This window comes from Scyliorhinus torazame, chromosome 7 (assembly GCF_047496885.1).
Source record: "Scyliorhinus torazame isolate Kashiwa2021f chromosome 7, sScyTor2.1, whole genome shotgun sequence".
Classification (NCBI taxonomy): domain Eukaryota; kingdom Metazoa; phylum Chordata; class Chondrichthyes; order Carcharhiniformes; family Scyliorhinidae; genus Scyliorhinus; species Scyliorhinus torazame.
In genome coordinates, this window is record NC_092713.1 from 277,395,201 (window position 1) to 277,419,112 (window position 23,912).

The 23,912-nt window shown below is 45.5% G+C and overlaps 1 protein-coding gene and 1 non-coding gene across 3 annotated transcripts in view; one reads left to right on the forward strand and one right to left on the reverse strand.

The window, feature by feature from the left end:
• The window catches only part of atp10b (ATPase phospholipid transporting 10B), a 511,821-nt gene that overhangs the window by 386,298 nt on the left and 101,611 nt on the right, over positions 1 to 23,912 (reverse strand). The gene's annotated exons all lie outside the window — the stretch shown is intronic.
• Positions 19,462 to 19,544, forward strand: trnal-uaa (transfer RNA leucine (anticodon UAA)). The gene has a single exon. It is a non-coding gene; the product is annotated as a tRNA-Leu (tRNA).

The following is a 23,912-nucleotide window of genomic DNA, read 5'->3' on the forward strand; positions in this document are numbered from 1 at the left end:
ATGCAAATTAGGCTGAATGAGCTTCTTGCCATTTCTGGGTGAGATCCTGATCTTGCCAAAGAGAGCGGGCCGGGTGATTGGCAAAATCTTTGGTGCCCGGCGCAAATCCCATTTTTGGCCTTTCCCGCTATTCACCGCCCATAGACTCAATCTGGGTGGAGCTAAGAAGTAACAAGGAATGGAAAACTTAAGTGGGATTTATCTATAGCCCTCCAAACAGTCAAAGTAAGGTAGGGGAATGGCATTAAACAGGAAAATAGAGATACATTTAGTAAGGGGCAAACCAATTGTGTAGTGGATGAATTCCTGGAGTGTACAAGATGTTTTTTAGACCAGTACACAGAGGAACCAACAAGGGAACAATTACTAGATTTGTTATTGTGCAATAGTTAATAATTCTTATTTAGTTTGGAAAATGAAGTAGTCCAATCTGAAACTAGGGTCCTAAATCTAAAGAAAGGAAACTACTACAATGTATGAGGGGTGAATTGGATACCATAGACTGGTGAACTTCATTAAGAGGCACGATGGTGGAAAGGCAATGGCTAATATTTAAGGAACAAATGTATGCATTGCAACAGTTAAACGTTTCTTTCTGCTGTAAAAACGCAATCGGAAAAGTAGTCAAAATATGGCTAACAAAAGAAATTAAGGATTGCATTAGATCCAAAAAGATAAGTTATATAAAGTTGCTGGGAAAAACCGCAAGCTTGAGGATTTGGAACAGTTTAGGATGTAGCAATGGAGGACAAAGAGATTGATTAAGGGGGGGAAAATAAAGTATGAGAGTGAACTTGCAAGGAACATAAAAGCAGACTGGAATAGCTTCTATAAATATGTAAAAAGAAAAAAAGACTAGTGAAGATTAGTGAAGGTGAATGTAGGTCCATTACAGTCAAAAAAAGAAAAATTTATAACAGGGAACAAAGAAATGGCAGGGCAATTAAACGCATGCTTCAGTTCTGACTTCACGGAGGAAGATACAATTAGCTTCCCAGAAGTGCTGGGGAATCAAGGGTCTAGTGAGAAAGAGGAATTGAAAGAAATTAGTATTATTGAAAAGAATAGCGGTTGACAAGTTAATGAGACTGAAAGCCAATAAATCGCGAGGGCCTGATAATCTATATATCAGAGGAGTTAAAGATGGCAGTTATGGAAATAATGGATGCGTTGGTTGTCATCTTCCAAAATTCTGTACGTTCTGGAACAGTTCCAGATGATTGGAGGGTGGCAAATGTAACCCCACTATCAAAAAAATGAGGGAGGGAGAAAGCAGGGAATTACAGACTCGTTGGCCTAAAATCAATTGTAGGGAATATATTAGAGTCTATTATAACACACATTATAACAGGATACTACAAAAATATTGATTGGATGGATAAATATGGATTTATGAAAGGAACATAGCCTTTGACAAACCTACTGGCAGTTAGTGCTCCAGCTACTTTGCACAATTGAACCATAGAAAAGTTACAGCGCAGAAGGAGGCCATTCTGCCCATCTTGTCCATGCCAACCCGATGCAGCCAGGGTGCCTTTACTGCTCCTGTCTCGTCCAGCCTGAGGGAGGAAGGTTTCGCAAGATTGGGGATTTGGAATTTCAACAAGGGTAGGCCCCTCCAGAGTGGCACTCCAACTGAGATCGCCACTTCAAGGAAGTTACGGGCCAATATGATTCTTTAGTAAATGGACAGAAATGTTATCTTTCTACCATTAATAATTATATTTTATTTCAAATGTAGACACTTGCACCATAAAGATAAGGTTGTTACTACAGAAAATAAACTCTTAAGATGCAGATATTGGCATTTGATATACATGTTCAGACTTATAGCTGAATAGCTCTACGGAGTGTGTTCATTGGTGCTTCCACAGCAGTACATGTTGGTACACCAATATGTTACACTATGTAGAGACAGGAAATGGATTTTGTCTTCCGTGCTCCCCAGGTAGCAGGTGCCCAATCACCACTGCAATAGAAAATCCAAAGGAGGAGGAGATATTTTCCATTCTCTGGTCAAACTGCAGCTTTATCAAAGGTCTGTCGCACCTTATCTCCGACTGAAAATCACCCAAGGACAATTTAATGGCAGCTGGTTAGACGTATACCTGTCAGTGTACCATCTGGGATGGCCACTTACAAGAAACGTGGACATTCGCAAAGCCCAAAGGGAAATGTGGACAATGTAAGGTTCAGGCAGACACAGAGCCTGCATGTATATTCATGAGCAGAGAATCCAGACAGCATCGAAATCCCCAACCGATTAACATTTAATGGCCCATCTCCGTAAGACAAAGGATTGATACTCAGGTAACCGATACAAGCCCAGACATTTCGGTGCCACTCCCTTTACTCAGGAAGCATAAACAGCAAGGTCAATAACCGCTTAGGACACGCCCAGCCATCAAGGCACCGCCCCTTTATTGGCTCAGATCGAAGGCAGTGATCGAGAACTGCCCAATTAATTGGGTCCAAACCTAAGGACCGCCCAAAAGAGTGCGAACCCCCCCCAGGATAAAGAGAGACACTGCCATGTGTTCGATCTATTTTTGGACCTGGCGCTCCGGCAACGTCCATTTCCAATCGCAGCACCACCAGAAGCAAGTTCAAGTTCAATGCCCGCTACCAGACGGATGAGCCCAGCTGAGCAGCAGTTACTTCTCCAGACCCAGTAGATCCAGATTCAAACAAAGGCCACTGTTCCTCTGACCTAAGCCGGGTGCCTGAAGTTAAGTACAAGTTGTCACAGTTGTTAGGTGTAGATTAACAAGTAGTGTTTATGTTGCATGTGCAAGTTAATCTTGGGCGAAATTCTCCAGAAACGGCGCGATGTCCGCCGACTGGCGCCCAAAACGGCGCAAATCAGTCGGGCATCGCGCCGCCCCAAAGGTGCGGAATGCTCCGCATCTTTGGGGGCCGAGCCCCAACCTTAAGGGGCTAGGCCCGCGCCAGACGAATTTCCGCCCCGCCAGCTGGCGGAAAAGACCTTTGGTGCCCCGCCAGCTGGCGCGGAAATGACATCTCCGGGCGGCACATGCGCGGCCGCTGACGGCATTCCCGCGCATGCGCGGTGGAGGGAGTCTCTTCCGCCTCCGCCATGGTGGAGACCGTGGCGAAGGCGGAAGGGAAAGAGTGCCCCCACGCCACAGGCCCGCCCGCAGATCGGTGGGCCCCGATCGCGGGCCAGGCCACCGTGGGGGCACCCCCCGGGGTGAGATCGCGCCACCTTGTCCCGCCGGTAAGGTAGGTGGTTTAATCTACACCGGCGGGACAGGCATTTTAGCGGCGGGACTTCGGCCCATCCGGGCCGGAGAATCGCGGGGGGGCCCGCCAACCGGGGGGCCCCCGCCGAATATCCGGTGGTGGAGAATTCGGCAACCGGCGGGGGCGGGATTCACGCCAACCTCCGGCGATTCTCCAACCCGGCAGGGAGTCGGAGAATCTCGCCCCTTGTGTGTAAATAAAGCACCGTTGATCTTGAACTAACTAACTGGTTGTTTGGCTTTTTGATCGATACCCGATTGAACCTTGTGGCGGTATCATTTGATACCTGACGACTCTGAGAGCATATCATATCACTATCTAGATAAAAGAAGGACAAAATTATTGACTGCCATATTTATAGCAAGTAAAAAAGGCAACATCAGGTAGGTCATCTGTTTACAGACACTTCAGGATAGTTTCCTTGCTCCAAACATTTTCAGCTGCTTCATCAATGACCTCCCTTCAATCATAAGGCCAGAAGTGGGGATGTTTGCGGATGACTGCACAATGTTTAGCACCATTTATGACTCCTAAGATAATGAAGTTGTCCAACTCCAAATGCAGCATGACCTGGACAACATCCAGGCTTGAGCTGATAAGTGGCAAGTGGAGCGTATTCCATTAACTCCTGACTTATGCCTTGTAGATGGTGAACAGGTTTTGGGGATTCAGGAGGTGCGTTACTCTGACTCCGAGCCTTTGACCTGCCCTGTTAGTCACAGTATTAATGTGGCTAGTCCAGTTTAATTTCTGATCAATGATACCCCCCAGGATGTTTCAGCAATGCTAATGCCATTGAATATCAAGGGACGATGGTTAGATCCTCTTCTGTAGGAGATGGTCATTGCCTGGCACTTGCATGAATCCTGGAATGCTCTCCCTAACAGCACAGTGGGTGTACCTACACCTCCGGGACTGCAGCGGTTCAAGAAGGCACTCACCACTACCTTCTGAAGGGCGACTAGGGATGGGCAATAAATGCTGGCCTAACCAGCGACGCCCACATCCTGAAAATAAAGTTTAAAAGAATCCAAAATGGCAGGTGGCGTGTGCTAAACTAGAAGTCCTGAAAGACACCACTGGAAGGTAACAACTCGAAGTAAGTTGAGCATGTGATTTTAAACATGAGGTACCTTGTTTCACAGCAAAGAGAACAATTCCTAATCCACTTAGTTCTACATCAGAGTAGTGGGACGCTGACACCAACTGACCCGTCACCCCTCCCACAACCTGAAAGCTCACCAGCACATAATAATAAGGCTGGTGAACCAATCTGCAATGATCTTCTCCTCCAGCCTCTCTACCCACCCCTGCCCCACCTTCATCTCACCCTGATTTGGGTTCAATCCAATTTAAAGACCTTTTTACATAAATATGCTTTGTCTACAGGAAGGGTAAGGAGAAAGGGGAGCAGGTGGTCAAAGGTGAGCAAGGGGAGCATGCGCGCGTATGTCAAAGAGTGAGAGAACATGCTGGGGACAAAGAGTGTGTGAAAAATGAAGAGATTGAGAGCAAGATAGAAATTTCACCAAGTTCCCATCTTGTTCAAAGGGCACAGTTGAATGCATACCTGTGTTAAAGTCTGAAAGATCATTGTGAACTTCATGACAGTCAATGACAGAAATCATAATTATAGCATCTAAAAGTGTACAGTGCTGTCAAGGACATCAACTGTAACTTCAACCAAGGACTATAACAGCTGCTGTACTATCCTGCAATGAAACACAATTCCATGCACAATTCATCAAAAGAACTTCCATTTTTCTCTAAACTGAGAGCACACAATGTCTAATGTCAGTCAATTCAATGAGAGAACATTTTTTCATTATCACATCTCTGCACATGTTAAAAGTTGGGGAAGATATAACAGAGGTGCCATTATATAAATAAGAAGAATCTTTCGCAAAAGTAGTGCAGAGAACTGGCAGGCAGCTAGTGTGGCCCGAGTTTGGAAACAGAAATGGAAAACGTTTGAGGAACTGCAGACCAAATAACTTCACGTGAGTGGTGAGAAAGATAATGAAATTCATACTCACCGATGTAATAGACAAAACATTTCAAAACAATACTTCATCTAGTAAGCCCAGCTTTTTAAAAATAAATAGAAGATAATGCTTGATGAAACTTTAGAATTTTTTAAAGCAGGAACAGAAATGGTAGATAGAGTAATACAGTAAGTGCAAGGGGTGGGATCTTCTGGTGTAGATATTGGCAGGATTGGAAAATCCCACTGGTGGCCAATAGAGCCACCTCCGCCGTTGAAAAACACACTGCAGGGAAGCTGGATAATCACATCCACTAGTATATTTAGATTTCCAAAAGGTTTTCATAAGACGCAACATCACAGACTTGTTACCAATGCAAAAAAATGACATATTTCCCTAATATCACTGTGGTATACTTGTAGACTTGTCACCATTGCAAAGAAATGTCACATTTTCCTAATGTCACTGTGGTATACTGTGAGACAGTTTTGTATGCGTGTGGTATTTGTGTGTATGTGTGTCACTAATTTAATTAAACTGAAGTCAGTTAGACTGCAAGGTTAAAAACATTGAACGGGGGTACGTGCGAAAGCAAGCATGTTGTAGTGGATGTGAGCAAAGCTAAGATGGAATACCAGTGAGCAGGATGAATAGAAATTTGCATTAGAAGATAAGGAGATGAAATTTAACTATTGTATTTCAAAAGGACAATTTACAACTGGAAAAGATTATAAATGAGTAAAGCAAATATTAAGTTTATTTTTACCCAAATGTAGTAGCCAGAAAAATATGAAAGATTTTTATATTCTGCAAAGGGTACTTCCAAAGAAAGTTAAGAACAATAAAGTTCAACATGAAAGAGAAAAAACATATTTAAAGAGAGATTGGAAGCTTTATGGGTAGGATTAGCTATGACAGCTTGAAGAATGTTCTATGCTTAGAGAAAGCTGTGAAAGAAGAAAACGAGTCTTAGCCACATCACAAGAGAAAAGTATTTTGTCTGCAACATTTTGATCCAAGTCTTGGATTCCCATTATTGAGTGAGAGAGAGAAGCCCTCTGAACTTCTTCCCCTATAGCAGCAATGGGTGTCTTGTGGTAATCTTACTCAGATTTTTATAGATTAAAAATTGATAAGGACCGTTGCCTGAAAAGGGGCGTTTAGCTATGAGTTTAACTGAGCAGTAATCTTCTGGGAAATGCTTGTAATTTAAATGTTTTAATTTAACATCTCCAGAAATGTTTTCTGCAGTTCTTGCTCCTGACTTCAGAACACATACCTCCTTGTAATAAAGTACAAGTTGCCAATCATTGTGATAGCTTGTACAAGTTTCCCTTTGGGATTTGTGTAGCCCGGTAATTACCACTTGCCATATCATAACAAAATTAGTGGCTATTTGCGGAATTGAAGTAAATTAATTCCTTGATTGGTTTGGAGTTGGTGGATCTGAAGGCTGCGATATACAAACAAAACACGGAAATCAAGAGTTGCCGTCTGATTTAAAGTGTTTAGACTACAAATTGGCTTGACAATTGCGAAAACGTTTTTGGCACTGACTTATTTATCAAAAAGAGCTACGCCTCAGTTAACAGATTTGGTAGAAAAATTACGATTAGGATTAACTGCAAGGGCATGGAAAGCAAACATAATTGAAGTAATAGTGCAGCATTTGAAGCTGGAAGGAATATCAGAGGGACCCAGTTCTCCAAAGTGTGAGTCACTTGAATTGCCTAAGATTCAGTCGAAAATGAAAAACTTTGAATTGGAGAGGAAGGAAAAAGGAAGAGAAGGAGCGGAAAAAGAGAAAGGAAGAGAGGAAAGGAGAAACAAAAGAGAAATGTGAAAGCAATAAAAGGAGGAAAGGAAAGAGAACGAGAATTTCAAAGGGAGCAGGCAGTAAGGCAGGAGAGAGGAAAGGCCAGAGAATGAGAAGAGAAAAACCAGCAAATGGAATCAAGTTTGCCTGAATTTAGATCATCCCTTTCTCTTGTGCTAATACCATCATTATCAGAGCCACCCCTCCACCTTTTCCTCACTTCCAGTCCTTCCTAAATATCCATCTACCCATCAATATTCAGATTCTAATCCATTTCCTCCTGCAGCCATGTCTCTGTAATGGCTGTCAAATTGTACAGTTTTATTTCTATGTTTGCGTTCAGCTAATCTGTTTCTTTTTGTAATGCCATGTGCATTCAGATACAGAGCTTGTAGTTTTATTCTTTTTATAACCTCGAGTCTCCTCTGTTGATTTACTGTTAGATTTGTACTCACTATTCCTTCCTTTCATGGTCTGCTTTTTTTCATTTCTCGGAACAATACCTTTCCCTTTTACCTGTCTCTGCTCTTTGATTTACCACACCTTCCCAAATTTGAGCTCTTACCCCACTATTTTGTTTGAAACCTTCCCCAATCCATAGTCATGTGGCTCACAAGAACACGGGTATCAGCATGGTTCAGGTGTAAACCATCCCAACAGTGCAGGTTCTACTTTTCCTAATAGTGGAGCCAGCGCCCCACACACCAGAACCCACTTCTCCCACACCCAGCGCCTATCAGGTGTCCCGAACCCTCGCACTGGGCAGACAACACTGCCATCCAGACTTGTGCTCTTTTCTACAGAGAACAATGTCAATTCCTCTGACTTACTATCCCCTACTAAGACTACATTCCTTTTTTTTCCATCACTTGAATGTCTTGCTGTACCATGGTGCCATGGTCAGTGAGCCCATCACCTTGCAGCCCCCACTCTCATCCAAACAAGTTGAAAAAAACCTCAAACCTGTTGGACAACTGTAAAGGTTGAGGTTCCTGTGCTTCACCCTCTGAGTCCCCTTACCTGCCTCACCCACAGTCACGCTCTCCTGTCCCCAACCCACTGACCAAATCAGAAGACCCTGTTTTGAGAGTTGTGACTACCTCCTTGTACAACAAATCTGGGTAACTTCCCCATCCCTGGCATGTCACAGTGTCTGTAGCTCAGCCCCCAGCTCATAAACTCCGAGTCGGAGTTACTCGAACTTCAAACATTTACTGCAGAGGTGTTTGATCTGGATCAAAGTGGTATCCAGGAATTCCATATGTTGCAGCTGTGACATGTCATCTTTCCTGCCGACCTTAATGTCTTCTATTTAACTATTTAATTATTTTATTCAATTATATCTTTTACTTTTGTTTTTATATATTTTGTTAACCTTATCACCAGTTGCTAGACTATTTTGAACCTTGGGAAAAGAATCAACATAGTCACATATCAGCTACTCACCAAATAACTACCTTCTTCTCCTGTAGCACAGGAAGACCACTACCTGAAGGTCGACAAGGTTAGAAAACAAAAAACAAAAGAGCACCTCTTTCCCTTCCTTCCCTTAACTATCCAACTCTCAGCCTCCTATTCTAAGTCACACTTCTTCATTGCTGGGACCACTTCAGTTCACCATTGACAAAATATTTGGACTTGGGAATCGGAACTACAATTTCAAATGTTACAAACCACACTAAACTCAGAGGGGTGGGGCAGTGGAGGAGAAATGTGACAAAACACACATAGGCACAATTAGATTTGCTGAACGGGCAGTAATTTTCAAATGAATGTCCATTCAGATAAGTGCAGGGTTGCACATTGTGATAGAAAGAATAAGGCATGTATTCCTTGAAAAATCTCAAAATTGGGTATAAGTGCACAACCAATAATAATAATAATTATTATTATTAAACAAGGGTACAGATACTCAAATTACTAAAGTCACAACACAGGCTAATAGAACCATTTATAAAGCGCAAACAAAGAATGATGGTTCATTTCTAGATGGATGGAAATGAAAGGCAGAGAGTTAGGCGTATTTTGCAGTGGGAGAGAAAACCCAACTTTGGTCGTTGGCACAATCCTCTGGTCCCACTGCAATCAATATGGTTTCCCATTGTTTGCATCTTCGGTCGCTGGGGAACCTGCAGGGGGCTTGTCATCGGTGGGACCGGACAATCTTGCCAGCAGGAAGATTCGGAAAACCCCTCCTTATATGTTGAACTTGTATAACATATACTGTGTGGAGTTTGCACGTTCTCCCTGTGTCTGCGTGGGTTTCCTCCGGGTGGTCCAGTTTCCTCCCACGTTCCAAAGATGTGCAGATTAGGTGGATTGGCCATGATCAATGCGTGGGGTTACAGGGATAGGGTGGGGAGTTGGCCTATGTCGGGTGCTCTTTCAGAGAGTCAATGCAGAATCAATAGGTTGAATGGTCTCCTTCTGCACTGTAGGGATTCTATGGGAAACCTTGGCTGGACCACATTGGAGCACTGGGAACACTTCTGGTCTGCATTTTCTAAAAATGGTGTAGGGCTATGGAAGGGGATTTGCTAGGTTGACACCAAAAACCAACAAGTTACAGAAGTCAGGAAAGATTAAACAAACTGGGGCATTTTTCTCTTGAAGACTGAAGGATGACACAATAGAGATCTCCAAGATTATGAAGGGGTTTGAGAGGGAAATGTAGAGACATTTGCAAGGGGATGCAAAACCAGGGGCCATGATAGTCACTAAGAAATCCAATAGGGGAATTTAAGAGAAGCATCATTACTCACAAAGTCATTGGACTGTGGAACTCACTACCACAAGGAATAATGACTAACATGGATGTTGAGAATTTCATGGGGGAACATTTGAACAAGGAGCAAGAGGAGGCCATTCAGCCCCTCGAGCTTGCTCTGTCATTTAACAAGATTATGGCTGATCGGATAGTAACCTCAAATCTGCATCTCGTCTGTTGCCCTTTTGTTTACTAAACTCTTGGGTAAAGCATTTATAGCCATCCTGAAGTAGAGAGAACTTAAAAACAAATTGTGTCCATACCACCATGGAGTTAAATTGCACATTTCAAGAGAAACTCCAGGAAACTAACCAATAAGGCACATCACAAAGGCTTACTTACATTACGTTCTTTAACTATTATATAATCATAGCACTAGTATTAAATTTGCTGTTACAAATAACTTTTTTCTATTCAAGTATGCGATTCCTTTTTCTATGTGGGTGGCATTTGATGAATAATATTGCAAATTCACTAACTGATCTGGGTAAAGCAAGAATCATTTTCTAGACAACAAACTGCTATTTTATAATATATTCCATTTTAGTATCATGCATTAGCAGTTGACTACATCATTTAATACAACATCTAAAAATAATTCAGTCAATGATACTGTTCTTCAGCTATTAGGGTATTTTAGATCAATTTATTTTTAAAAATAAATTTAGAGTACCCAATTCATTTTTCCAATTAAGGGCAATTTAGCATGGCCAATTCACCTAGCCTGCACACATCTTTTGGGTATTGGGGGCAAAGCCCACGGCGAGAACGTGCAAACTTCACACGGACAGTGACCCAGGGCCAGGATCGAACCTGGGACTTCGGAGCCATGAGGCTGCAATGCTAACCACTGCACCACCGTGCTGCCTTTGATCAATTTCGAAGAACATGCTCACTATTCTGCAGCAATAGGGTCTACAATATTGTTCCGTAAGAAGTCTTACAACACCAGGTTTGTTTTGGAGCACAGCTTCGTCCTCAGGTGAATGAAGAGGTGGGTTCCAGAAACATGTGAATGATGCAAGGCGATACTTTGAATGCGAGTCTTTGCAGGTAATTAAGTCTTTATAGGTCCAGACGGAGCAACTGGAGAGAGGGATAATCACAGGTTAAAGAGGTGTGAATTGCCTCAAGCCAGGACACTTGGTAGGATTCGCAAGCCCAGGCCAGATGGTGGGGGGTGAATGTAATGTGACCTGAATCCAAGGTCCCGGTTGATGCCGTGCTCATGTGTGCGGAACTTGGCTGTAAGTTTCTGCTCGGCGATTTTGCATTGTTGCGCGTCCTGAAGGCCGCCTTGGAGAACGCTTACCCGAAAATCAGAGGCTGAATGCCCTTGACAGCTGAAGTGTTCCCCGACTGCAAGGAAACATTCCTGCCTGGCGATTGTCACGCGATGTTCGTTCATACCTTGTCACAGCGTCTGCATGGTCTCGCCAATGTACCACGCTTTGGGACATCCTTTCCTGCAGCGTATGAGGTAGACAACGTTGGCTGAGTCACAAGTATATGTACCACGTACCTGGTGGGTGGTGTTCTCACGTGTAATGGTGGTACCCATGTCGATGATCTGCACGTTTTGCAGAGATTGCCAAGGCAGGGTTGTGTGGTGTGGTGGTTGCTGTTCTGAAGGCTGGGTAGTTTGCTGCAAACAATGGTTTGCTTGAGGTTGCGCGGTTGTTTGAAGGCAAGTAGTGGGGGTGTGGGGATGACCTTGGGAAGATGTTCGTCTTCATCGATGACGTGTTGAAGGCTGCAAAGAAGATGTTGTAGTTTCCCCGCTCTGGGGAAGTACTGGACGACGAAGGGTACTCTGTCGGTTGTGTCCCATGTTTGTCTTCTGAGGATATCGGTGCAGTTTTTGCTGTGGCGCGTTGGAACTGTCGATCGATGAGGCGAGTGCCATATCCCATTCATACGAGGGCATCTTTCAGTGTCTGTAGATGTCTATAATGCTCCTCCTCATCTGAGCAGATCCTGTTTATACAGAGGGCTTGTCCATAGGGGATGGCTTCTTTAATGTGTTTAGGGTGGAAGCTGGAGAAGTGGAGCATCATGAGGTTATGTGTGGGCTTGCGGTAAAGTGAAGTGCTGAGGTGACCGTCCTTGATGGAGATGAGTGTGTCCAAGAATGCACCCATTTCTGGAGTATAGTCCATGGTGAGTCTGATGGTGGGATGGAACTTATTGATGTAATTGTGTCATCGTTTCAGTGATTCTTCGTGGTGGGTCCAAAGGAAAGAAATGTCATTGATGTATCTGGTGTATAACATCAGTTGAAGGTCCTGTGTGGTGAGGAGGTCTTATTCAAACTGGTGCATGAAGATGTTTGTCATATTGAGGTGCAAATTTGGCCCCCACGGCTGGTCCCTGTGTCTGGATGAAGAACTTGTTGTCGAAGGTGAAGACGTTGTGATCCAGAATGAAGCGGATGAGTTGCAGAATTGCGTCGTCATGGGGAATGCTGGTGTAGAGTGCCGAGACGTCCATTGTGACGAAGAATGTTCCTGGTTCAACTGGTCCATGGGTGCTGACTTTCTGTAAGAAGTCTGTCATATCGCGATAGAAGCTGGGCGTTCCTTGTACGATGGGTGTACAATATTGTTCTTGTTGCTGTTTCACTTTCCACACCTAGTGGTGCACAGGGCAGACTTTCATCTGCTTCCATAGCGAGGTTCTTCCTGGAGCAGGTCGGGGCTGCCACTCCATAATTAAGCAAGGCTGACTAGGAGTCTCTGCTGCTCTTACTGTCTGTGTTTGAAGGATGTTGCAGCCGGTTAGCTGCATTATGAATGCATCTTCCATGGCCAACAGGTCCTGTGGTAGGACTTGAATCTGGAGTTTTTGGCTCAGAGACAGGGACATTACCCATTGTGTCGCAAGCCTCCTTTAATGTCTACAATATCCTACATTTAATCTAATGGTCCCTTTTATGCAGGTCCCTTGCAATGCAAGGCTCTCTCTCGATGCTTTCCCCACATTTAAAATCATGCAGCGGACACTGAAGATGTCTAAAGAGGCCCAGAAGAACCTCCGTTTGAACAGAAAATGCTGGAAATATTCAGCAGGTAAGGTAGAATCAGTGGAGAGAGAAAGAGAGTTTATGTTTCAGATTAATCAGAATCTTAAGAACTTTATTTTCTTTTATCAAATTTCTGTCATGGAACTTTTCAACATTCCATATAAACATTACAATCATATGTTTTGTTACCACAAAGGAAAAACCTATAAATGTCACACAGGGAACAGTTTAAGCAGTGAACATGGAAGCGCCACTATCTTCCCCAAAGAACTCAGTTGCATTTCAACTGCAAAATTCAAAAAGGAGAAAGATATGGAGCACTGTCAGTGCAATTCTAAAGTTTCTTGTGCTTGTGAAGAATATAAATAACAAGAAGAATATTTATCGTTGTCACAAGTAGGCTTACATTAACACTGCAATGAAATTACTGTGAAAGCCCCTAGTCGCCACATTCAGGCGCCTTTCAGGTATACAGAGGGAGAATTGAAAATATCCAATTCACCTAACAAGCACGTCTTTTGGGACTTGTGGGAGGAAACTGGAGCACCTGGAGGAAACCCATGCAGACACGGGGAGAACATGCAGCCCACAGACAGTGACCCAACTATTGATGAAAGGATACTCGGTATCTGCTTATAGTCCTTAGAACATTTTATTCTGAGCATGAAAGATAGAACAAACTGTTTTTAAAAAAAAGCTCCTGAGGTTCTAGGACTTTTCGAAAAACAAGTTATATGAAGGGTCATATTGAAACAGTGGGCAGAATAATATTGCAACGGATTGGATCACGGCAGTTTGCGGGGGGGGGGGCAGGCGAGGGGCAGGGTGGTGCAGTGGTTCCGGCTCAGTTTGTTTAAGCAGTGGGCTTTGCTAAGTTGTCCATTCAGCCACAGCATGTGCATCCATTTCTAGGATTCCTGTCCCTGTCTGTGTGGAGTTTGCACTTTCTCCCCGTGTCTGCATGGGTTTCCTCTGGGTGCTCCGGTTTCCTCCCACAGTCTAAAGATGTGCAGGTTAGGTGGATTGGCCATGCTAAATTGCCCATAAATTTAAAAATCACGCCTGGAATACTGTGAGCAGTTTTGGTTCCCTTATATAAGCAAACATATACTGACATTGGAGGCTATCCAGAGAAGACCACTAGGTTGATCCTGGGTATGGAGGGACTTTCTTATGAAGAGAGGATGAGTAGATTGGGCCTGTTCTCATTGGAGTTTAAAGGAATGAGAGGAGACCCTATTGAGATATATAGGTTTCTCAGGGGGCTTGACAGGGTAGATGCTGAGAGGACGTTTTCTCTTCTGGAAGTGTCTAGGTCCAGAGGAGATAACCTCAGAGTAAGTGATCACCCATGCAAGACAGAGATGAGGAGGAATCACTTCTCTCAGGAGGGTAGTGAATCTGTGGAATCCTTTATAGTAGGGAGCTGTAGAGAATGGGTTGTTATGTATGTTCAAGGCTGAGATAGACAGATTTTTAATAAGTAAGGGAATCAAGGATTATAAGAATAAGGCAGGGCGGTGGGGTAGAGGATTACATCACTTCAGCCATGATCTCATTGAATGGCAGAGCAGACATAATGGGCTGAGTGGCCAGCCTCTGCTCCTACATCTTATGGTTCTCTGGTCTAACCTGCCACGCCCCTTACCAAGCTGATCCAGTCTAGCTACAATATTGGCATCTGTACAGACAAGTGGCAGTATTTCTCAGGCATCCTGTCCACAAAAAGCAGCATAAATCCAAGATGGCCAATTACCGTCCCATTAATCTACTCTCAATCATTAGCAAAATGAGGGAAGAAGTTATCAACAGGGTATTAACTGACACTTGCACAGCAATAACCTGTTCACTGAGGCTCAGTTTGGGTTCCGCCAGGGTCCCTCAGCTCCTGACCTCATTGCAGCCTTAATTCAAACATGCACAAAAGAACTGAGCTCTGAAAATCAGGTGAGGGTGACTGCCCTTTACATCAAGGCAGCATTTAACTGAGTTTGGCATCAACGAATCGTAGCAAAACTGAAGTCAATTGGGAATTGGGGGAAAATCTCTCCACTGGTTGGTGTCATGCCTGGCACAAAGGAGGATGGTTGTGGTTGTTGGAGGTCAATCATCTCAATCCCAGGATATCGCGGCAGAAGTTGCTCAGGGGAGTGACCTAGGCACAACTATCTTCAGCTGCTTCATCAATGCCCATCAGTCCAACTTAACATCAGATGTAGGGATGTTCGTAAATGATTGCACAATGTTGAGCAGCATTTGCAACTTCTCAGACACTGAACCAATCCATGTCCATATTCAGCAAGACCTGGACGATATTTAAGCTTGGACCGCTATGTGGCAAGTAGCATACGTGCCACACAAGTACCAGGCAATGACCATCTCCAACAATAGAGAATTGAACCATCTCTCCTTGACATTTAATGACATTACTGTCATGTGAGAGTACCTTTAAGAAATGGATGTTTAAGCAATGTACCTTTAAGGAATGGAGATGATCATATTACTGAAGTGATGTCACAGGGGGGAGCTGAGCTCACTTCTGCTTTTGGTTTCAATTTGAAAAAGCAGCTTGTGTGTGTCTGTGTGTTTCCAGAGAGCTGCAAGAAGAAAAGCAAGGTGCTGGAGCTCAAGTCAACCAAGCTGATATATCTCTGCCATCTCAGAAAATATATATATTCTGTAACCTGGTGTGTTACTGTTTTGAAGGCTTGAAGCCTTTTGGATGTTTGAAGGAACATTTTGAGGGATTATTTAGTGTTGTATTATTTTTGGGGTTATCTTTGAAGTAAGGGTGTTAAGGGATCCAATGTTTATTTAACAGGTTAAGTTGAGTTCATGGAATAAACATTGTTTTGTGTTAAAAACCACGTGTCCATAATTGCAATATCACACCTGGGGAACAAGCCGTGTGCTTCAAAAGCAACAATCCATTAAAGGGAGAGGTTGGTTGAACTCCATGATACATTTTGGGGTTCTGAAAACACCTCGCCCATAACATTACCATCATCCCTCACTAACAACACCATTAAGCAAAGACTGAATCGGACCAGCCATGTAAATACTGTGGCTACAAGAGCAGGGCAGAGGCTGAGAATTGTATGGCAGGCAACTCACTTCCTGACTCCCAAAAACCTGTCCCCTTCTACAAGGTATAAGTCAGGACTGTGATGGAATTCTTTACACTTGATGAGTGCACATCCAACAACACTCGAGAAGCTCAACACCATTCTGGGTGTTGCAGTTTGCTTGATTGGCACCCCATCCACCACCTTAAAGAATCACCATGCACAGTGACAGCAGTGTGTACCAGCTACAAACAGCACCGTCTAAACACATAACCTCCACCATCTAGACTTGGAATTAGGGCAGCAGATATATGGGAACACCACCACCTACAAGCTCCCCTGTAAGTCACACACAAATTCTGATTTGGAGTTATATCGCTGCTCTTTCATTGTCGTTGGTCAAAAACCTGGAACTCCCTTCGTCACAACACTATGGATGTGCCTACAGCACATGAATTTCAGCAGTTCAAGAAGGCATCACCACCTTCTCAAGGGCAATTAGCGATGGGCGTGGAGCTAAAATTCAGACCCACAGTCATTTTGGGAAGGATAAAAAACAATTATTCTGAAGGTTACTGGCACTGGCTAAACATGCCACAGTCTAATGACAAACACTACGAAAACGTTGAGATTCTAATTTGAGAAGACGGTCAAAAAAACTGATTCCTCCTTCCATCTCACCTCTCCCTTCAGTGCCCAGCACCATTCAGGCCTATTTAGGCCGACACTCTCTTGAGATTAGAAGAGTGAGAGGAGATTTAATATAGGTATATTATTATTATATAAGATGATAAAGAGGATTGACAAGGTTGACATAGAGAGGATGTTTCCTCTTGTGGAGCAATCCAGAACAAGAGGTCATAGTTTTACAATAAGGATGGCAGATTTAAAACAAAGATGAGGAGAAATTATGGGCTGGATTCTCCGGTCCACAAGCTGCTTTTTCCAACGCTGCATGCCCCTGCTGGGAGTGAGATTCTCCGTTATCGCAGCCAGTCAATGGGGTTTCCCATTGTGCCACCCCCATGCCATCAGGAAACCCGCGGGTGTGGGTGTGCTGCCGGAAGACCGGCAGATCCCCTGATGGAGTATTCTGCAGTACGTCTCTCAAAGGTTCGTGATTCTGTGAAATTCTGTGGTGGATGCCAGGACATTGAGTAAATTTGTAGTGATGGACGGAATTGTAATTAGCAATGGGTTGAAGAGTAATGGAGAATGGGCAGAAAAGTGGAGTTGAGGCCGAGATGAGATCAGAATGGCAGAATGGGCTCGAGGGGCCGAATTGCCTTTTCTTACTGCTAGTTCTTGTATCCATATTCTAGGAAGGTCAGGGGTTACTGTGCAGCAGGTTGCATGTACAGCGATCATGGATTTCCTGGTGGTTGAACAGTGCCACTATGATCTAAAAGTCCAGCATGCAAGATATATTAAATAGAGGAGCTGGTCAAGGACGAAGCAGATTATAATAGCAGCAAAAAGGTAACAAAATTCAAAATAATTCAGGTACAAAAATAAAATTAATGTCCAGAATCAAACATGAAACTTCCTTTGAACCCGAACACCAAAACTGGACATAATTATTCAGGAGGTTCCTCTGGCATCAAAAACGCACATGTGTCTTTCATATTGACCAATCATGATTAGAAAGTTAAAAGAATTCTTCATCAGCCATGTCAATGTCAAAATTCAAAGTCACATCAACAGACTGCAGCAGGTTTTAATCAACACTGTACAGTCAATTGAGTCGTAACTAGCATTTCCATCAGTCGGTGAGCCATGTCAATATGAAGCAAGAAACTCGTCTCAAAAGAGGGATCATGAGCATAAAAGTAATTAAATTTTTCTAACAAGTTCAGTTATCAAGGGATTGATTTGTTTTTAAAACAACAAATAGGCAAATTGAAGCATCTTGCTCTTGTAAATCCAAGCAGGCAACATTGAAGGTCAACGCACAGGAGGTTTTGAGTTGGAAAATCCAAGTTTTGAATGAACAGTTTGGAAATTTTTAGCAAGGGAAACTGGGTGTCAAAATTTTCAAAAATTGAATGATTTTGCTTTGAATGCAGGCACCAGAATGATTTTTAATCTTATTGGAATAAAGGTAAGGTAATTAAATTAAACTTTACATTTGTCCTCAGCCAGTTGCTTTTGAAATGACAAAAGACCACAAATAATTGTATAGCACCTTTAGCATTACAAAACTTTCCAAGGTGCTTCACAGGAACGTTATAAAACAAAATTTGACAGGAACCACATTTTTCCCATCTGAGATTAAGCCCTGTGGCAGGAGAGGGGCTGGAGAGTGTTTCCCACTGCAGAGGCTGACGGGAATCCATGGCATATCCTCCAGCTCCAACCTCATTAATTATGTATCCCGGTGTTTAGCGCTGTATTCTGTGGAGGGCTGGGCCTGATGGCGCACAATCTGTTATCATATCCGGCCACTATATTTTGAAGGTGCTCAGAATACTTACTGTCAGCACCAGCCATTGGCGAGATGTCAAGAAGGGGGAGGTGAGGGTCAGGCGCCGAAGTTCAGATACACCTCCTGCATGTCCTCCTCCAGGTGGAGGTCAGGAGGGATATTCTATACCCAGCCGATGGGAGGAGGAGGTTCAGCAGGGAAACAAACCCGGCCTAGGCACAAGTAGAACATAGAGGGTGTGCAGAAGGTCAGTAATCCAGTGCCACAAGCAGCAGGGTAAGTCTCTCCCAAAGGTTAAGTCTCATCCATGATTGCACAACCCACACAGACTTCAAGAAGTCAGTGGCTTTAGCATGTCCTCCTCACAACCCCACTTCAGTGCACCCACGCTGCAGGGGAGCGGCCATTTTGCCTCCTTCATCCTTTAACAGACATGGGACACTGCATGAAACATGTTTGGGTCCCAGTGTTAGCACAGAAAGGACTAGCGGCCTCCACGTCACATGCATTTCTGGCCTTGTCCTTGCATGTGAATGTGCTGTGAAATCTGAAGGGAGTTGGTAGACAACCTCAGCCCAATTTGCAAATTGTAACTCCTCCCATGTGTTTTCTTCTTTGAGCAGGAGACGCTCCGCCACAACCGAGTGGAAGGAGGGAAGACTGGGTGGGTGTCGATCACCTCCATCAAATGGAAACATCCTGGTCAAATGTGCCTCCATCTTGGAGACAACGGGCCCTACCACTTGCACTCTCCTTTATCACTTGCAGTTGCCTCCAGGAAGAGACAAAAGCCAGTTCCAGCCTTAGCCACAGCCTTAATAGGATCCAGAAGCGAGTGGAAGAGGAGAGCTCCACACCATTAGAGATGTCACAGCGATCACTTGTACCGTCCACCAGTTCAGATACACACACCCCAGTGGGCATTAGTGTGAGGTTACGAGGGGTCACACAATTTGGTGGTCACCAACCGGATACGTGTCCGCAGCAGGAGGGGGAAAGCTCAACCGAGCTCCCTGGACATCGGAGGACAGCTGGGAAAGAGGCACCTGAAAAAGGAATCATTGGCAATCTAGTTGTGCAAGACCACTTGGGGATGAGTGACCATGTTATGTCGCCTACCAGGATGGCTGAGTGGTTAAAGCGTTGGGCTTAAGATCCAATGGGCATATGTCCGCATGGGTTTGAAGCCTATTCCTGGTAAATGGATCTTTGGGCGGCACGTCGGCACAGTGGTTAGCACTATTGCTTCACAGCACCAGCGTCCCAGGTTCGATTCCTGGCTTGGGTCACTGTCTGTGCAGAGTCTGCACATTCTCCCTGTGTCTGCATGGGTTTCCTCCGGGTGCTCCGGTTTCCTGCCACAGTCCCGAAAGATGTGCTGTTAGGTAATTTGGACATTCTGAATTTTCCCTCGTGTACCCGAATAGGTGGCAGATTGTGACAACTAGGGGCTTTTCACAGTAACTTTGTTGCAGTGTTAATGTCAGCCTACTTGTGGCAATAAAGATTATTATGTTAACAAGTTGGATAGTGATGTAGTTGATTTTGAGATACAGGTCCTCAATCTACATAAAGGAAATTATGATGATGATATGAGGCACAAGCTGGTTATGATGGATTTTGAAACATTATTTTAAGGGATGATGGTGGATAGGCAATGGTAAACATTCAAGGAGTGTATCGATGAACTGCAACAATTGTTTATTCCTGTCTGGCACAAAAGTAAAACGGGAAAAGTGGCCAACCCATGACTTACAAGGGAAATTAGAGATAGGGCGGGATTCTCCGTGAATCGGCGGGATGGGCCACTCCGGCGCCGAGGAGTGGCGTGGACCACTCCGGCGTCAGGACGCCCCGAATGTGCAGAATCCTCCGCACTTTCAGGGGCTAGGCTGGCGCCAGAGTGTTTGGGGCTGCGCCAGCCGGCGTAGAAGGGGCTTGGCACCACGCCAAGCGGTGGCGAAGGGCCTCCGCTGGCCGGCGTGAGTTGGCACATGCGCGGGAGCGCCAGCGTGTGCAGGCGTCATCCCAGCACATGCGCAGGGGGGTTCTTCTCCGCACCGGCCATGGCGGAGGTTGACAGCGGCCGTTGCGGAGGGAAAGAGTGCCCCCACGGCACAGGCCCGTCCGTGGATCGGTGGGCCCCGACCACGGGCCAGGCCACCGTGTGAGCACCTCCCGGGGCCAGATCCCCCCCGTGCCTCCCCAAGGACTCTGCAGGCCGCCCGTGGAGCCACGTCCCGCCGGTAAGGACCTGTTGTGATTTACGTCGGCGGGACCAGCCAAAAACGGACGGCCACTCGGCCCATCGCGGGTCGGAGGATCGCCGGGGGGACCGCTGCCAACGGCCCCCAACTGGCATGGCGCGATTCCCGTCCCCGCCAAAACCCCGGCGCCAGAGAATTCGGTAGCCAGCGGGGGCGGGATTCACGCCGCCCCCACGGGCGATTCTCCGACCCGGTGGGGGGGTCGCAGAATCTTGCCCATAAGTATTTGATCCAAGAAAAACAACAAACCTGAGGATTGGGAGAAGTTTAGAATTTAACAAACGAAGACTAAGGGATTGATTAAGAAGGGGAAAATCGAGGCGAGAGTAAGCTTGCGGGGAGCATAAAAACTGACTGTAAAAGTTTCTACAGACATGTGAAATGAAAAAGTTTGGTAAAGACAAATGTAGAAACAGGGGAATTTATAATGGGGAACAAAGAAATAGCTGATCAACTTTGGTTCTGTCTTCGCAAAGGAGGATGTAAATAACATAACAACCTTGGGGGGGGACAGGATTTTGTGAGAGGGAGGTGAGTATTAGTAGAGAAGTAGTATTGGGGAAGTTGATGGGATTTAAGGCCGATAAATCCCCAGGACCTGATAATCTTAAGTTAGTGGCCCTAGAAATAAAGGATGCATTGGTGATCATCTTACAAGATTCTGTAGACTCTGGAACAGTTTGTGCTGATTGGAGGGTAGCGAATGTAACCCCACTATTTAAAAAGGGAGGTAGAAAGAAAACAGGAAATTATAGACCAGTAAGCATGACGTCAGAAGTGGAGAAAACTCTAGAATCCATTATCAAAGATTTTATAGAAGAGCACTTGAAAAACAGTGTCAAGATAGGACAGGATCGGCATGGATTTATGAAAGGGATATCCATGCTTGATAAATCACCTGGAATTCTTTAAGAATGTAACTAATAGAGTGGATGAAGAGGAACCAGTGGGTGTGGTTTATTTGGACTTTCAGAAGGCTTTCGACAAAGCCCCGTACAAGAGATTAGTGTGTAAAATTAAAGCGCATGGAATTATGGTGTATTGATTTGGATAGAAAAGTGTTTAGCAGACAGGAAATAAAGAGTAGGAATAAACGGGTCTTTTTCCAATTAGCAGGCAGTGACTGGTGGGGTAACGTAGGGATCGGTGCTGGGACCCCAGCTATTCACAATATATATTAATGATTTAGATGAGGGAACAAAATGCAATATCTCCAAATTTGCAGGTGACACCAAGTTGGGTGGGAGGGTGAGCTGGGAAAAGGCTGCAGAGATGCTTCAGTGTGATTCTTGGGATGGCAAGACTGATGTAAGAGGAGATTGAATCAGATAGGAATATATTCACTGGAGTTTAGGAGAATGAAGGACGATCTCATAGAAACCTATAAAATTCTAGGCAGGGTAGATGCAAGAAGGATGTTCCCAATGGTGGGCTGGCCAGAACCAGGGGTCACAGTCTGAGGGTACAGGGTGACTACTTCGGACTGAGATGAGGAAAACATTCTTCATCAAGAGAGTGTCCTATGGAATTCACTACCACAGAAAACAGTTGAGGCCATGATACTGTGGCAGCTATTTAATGAAAAATTCTGATATTAGCTTTCTAACGGCTATTTCGGCCACCAGCGGGGAACGCCTCCCCAAGGCCGCACTTAGCATAATTTCCTGCAAATGAGGAGCTCCAATCTCTCAACCCCCCGACGTGACCCTCAGATCTCCCAAATACCCCAAATCACCTCTCAAGAGATCATTGGGCCCTCTGCACCCCACCTCACACAGACAGAGCACCCCGGGCCAGACTCCTGGCACCCGGGTTGTACTGCTAGGTTGCCGAGGTGGTAATGCCACGATGCAAGGCTGGCATCAGCAGTGTCAGGGTGCCGCACAGCCCAGATACCAGCCACTTGGGGACCTCCGATCGCCTGGGAGAGGCCCCCCTACCCTCCCCCCCATGTGCCATTGCCCCTAGTCCCCATTTGTGGAGACCAGTGCTAAACTGCGCCCGGCTTGGGTGTTCTTAGCGAGGCCAATAGATGCCGGGTGCCGGTTACATCCGACGGCTACATAGCTAAGTGGGCTTTTAAGCTCACTTACTCTGCAAATCAGGGTCCCACCCATTGTGGGCGGGGCAGGATCCAGATCATGATCTCACGCGAGATCAGCCAATAACACAACAAACTGGTGTTGTGGGTGGGATGGACCTTTACGTAAAGCCACTGGAAAATAAAGTAAGGAAAATTAAATTTTCATCTGAACCACATGTTGAATTTCTACTGCATGGCAGTAGAAGGCTGGCAGTTTCATACAGGGACCTGCAACATTTGAACAAAAAGAAGTCTGCAGATGTTAAAAAAAGGAGACTGGGTTTAACTGGGAGGGGGGTGGGAGGGGGATCACATGCATTCAGAAGATGGATTCTGACTTCGGTGCCCCTCCAACCTTCCTGCCTGAGATCTAGGCTATTTTCAGGCTTCACCCATGCCAGGTAAATCCTCCAGTCAGGCTAAAGATTGAAGCTGGGTGGGAAATGGCCCTTAAAGTGGCCAATCATTGGCCATTTAAGAGTCTCAATTAGGGCAATGGTAGACTTCCTGGCCGGGATTCTCTGAAATCCTGGCCGAGTGTTGACGCCGGCATAAACACCGGAGTTGTGTTCGCCGGCATCAACGGGCCTCCTGGCCCAGTGATTCAGCGGTCCTCAGCACGGCATCAGAGTGCTGCGCGCTGCTCAGACGCTGAAAGGCGGCCCTGCACGGTCAGCGCGGGTCCGCGCATGTGCGCGACAGGCGTCTCCGCGCCGGTACATGTGCATGGTGGCTGTCTCTGCACAGGCAACATGGCGGATACCTGCAGCGGGCTCGTGCGGAAGGATGTAGGCCCCCCCCGAGATCGCGGGCGCCCACCGATCGGCAGCCCCGATCGCGGGCCTGGACGCTGTGGAGGCCCCCTCCGGAGTCAGATCCCCCACTCCCCCCACCAGGGCGGCCACGAGTCCGAGCTCCCGCTGGGTAGTACCAGGTTGGAACCATGCCGGCGGGACTCGCCGGAACTCGGCAGGAATCTGGCCGGTCGACTGCCGTCGATTTTCCGGTCGCCGGCGAAACGCTTCCCGGCGTCGGAGCGGCATGGCGGGAATTTCCCGCATCACGGGCTCGGAGAATCCCAGTCCCTGTCTGTGGCCTTGCCCGCCCCAGAATTAAATCGCTGCATGGTCAAGGCGGGCAAGTCTCAAAGGGGATCCATTCCTTCAATTTCACACCTTCCCAATGTTATGCTCTGTGACCCCCCCCCCCATTCTCTGA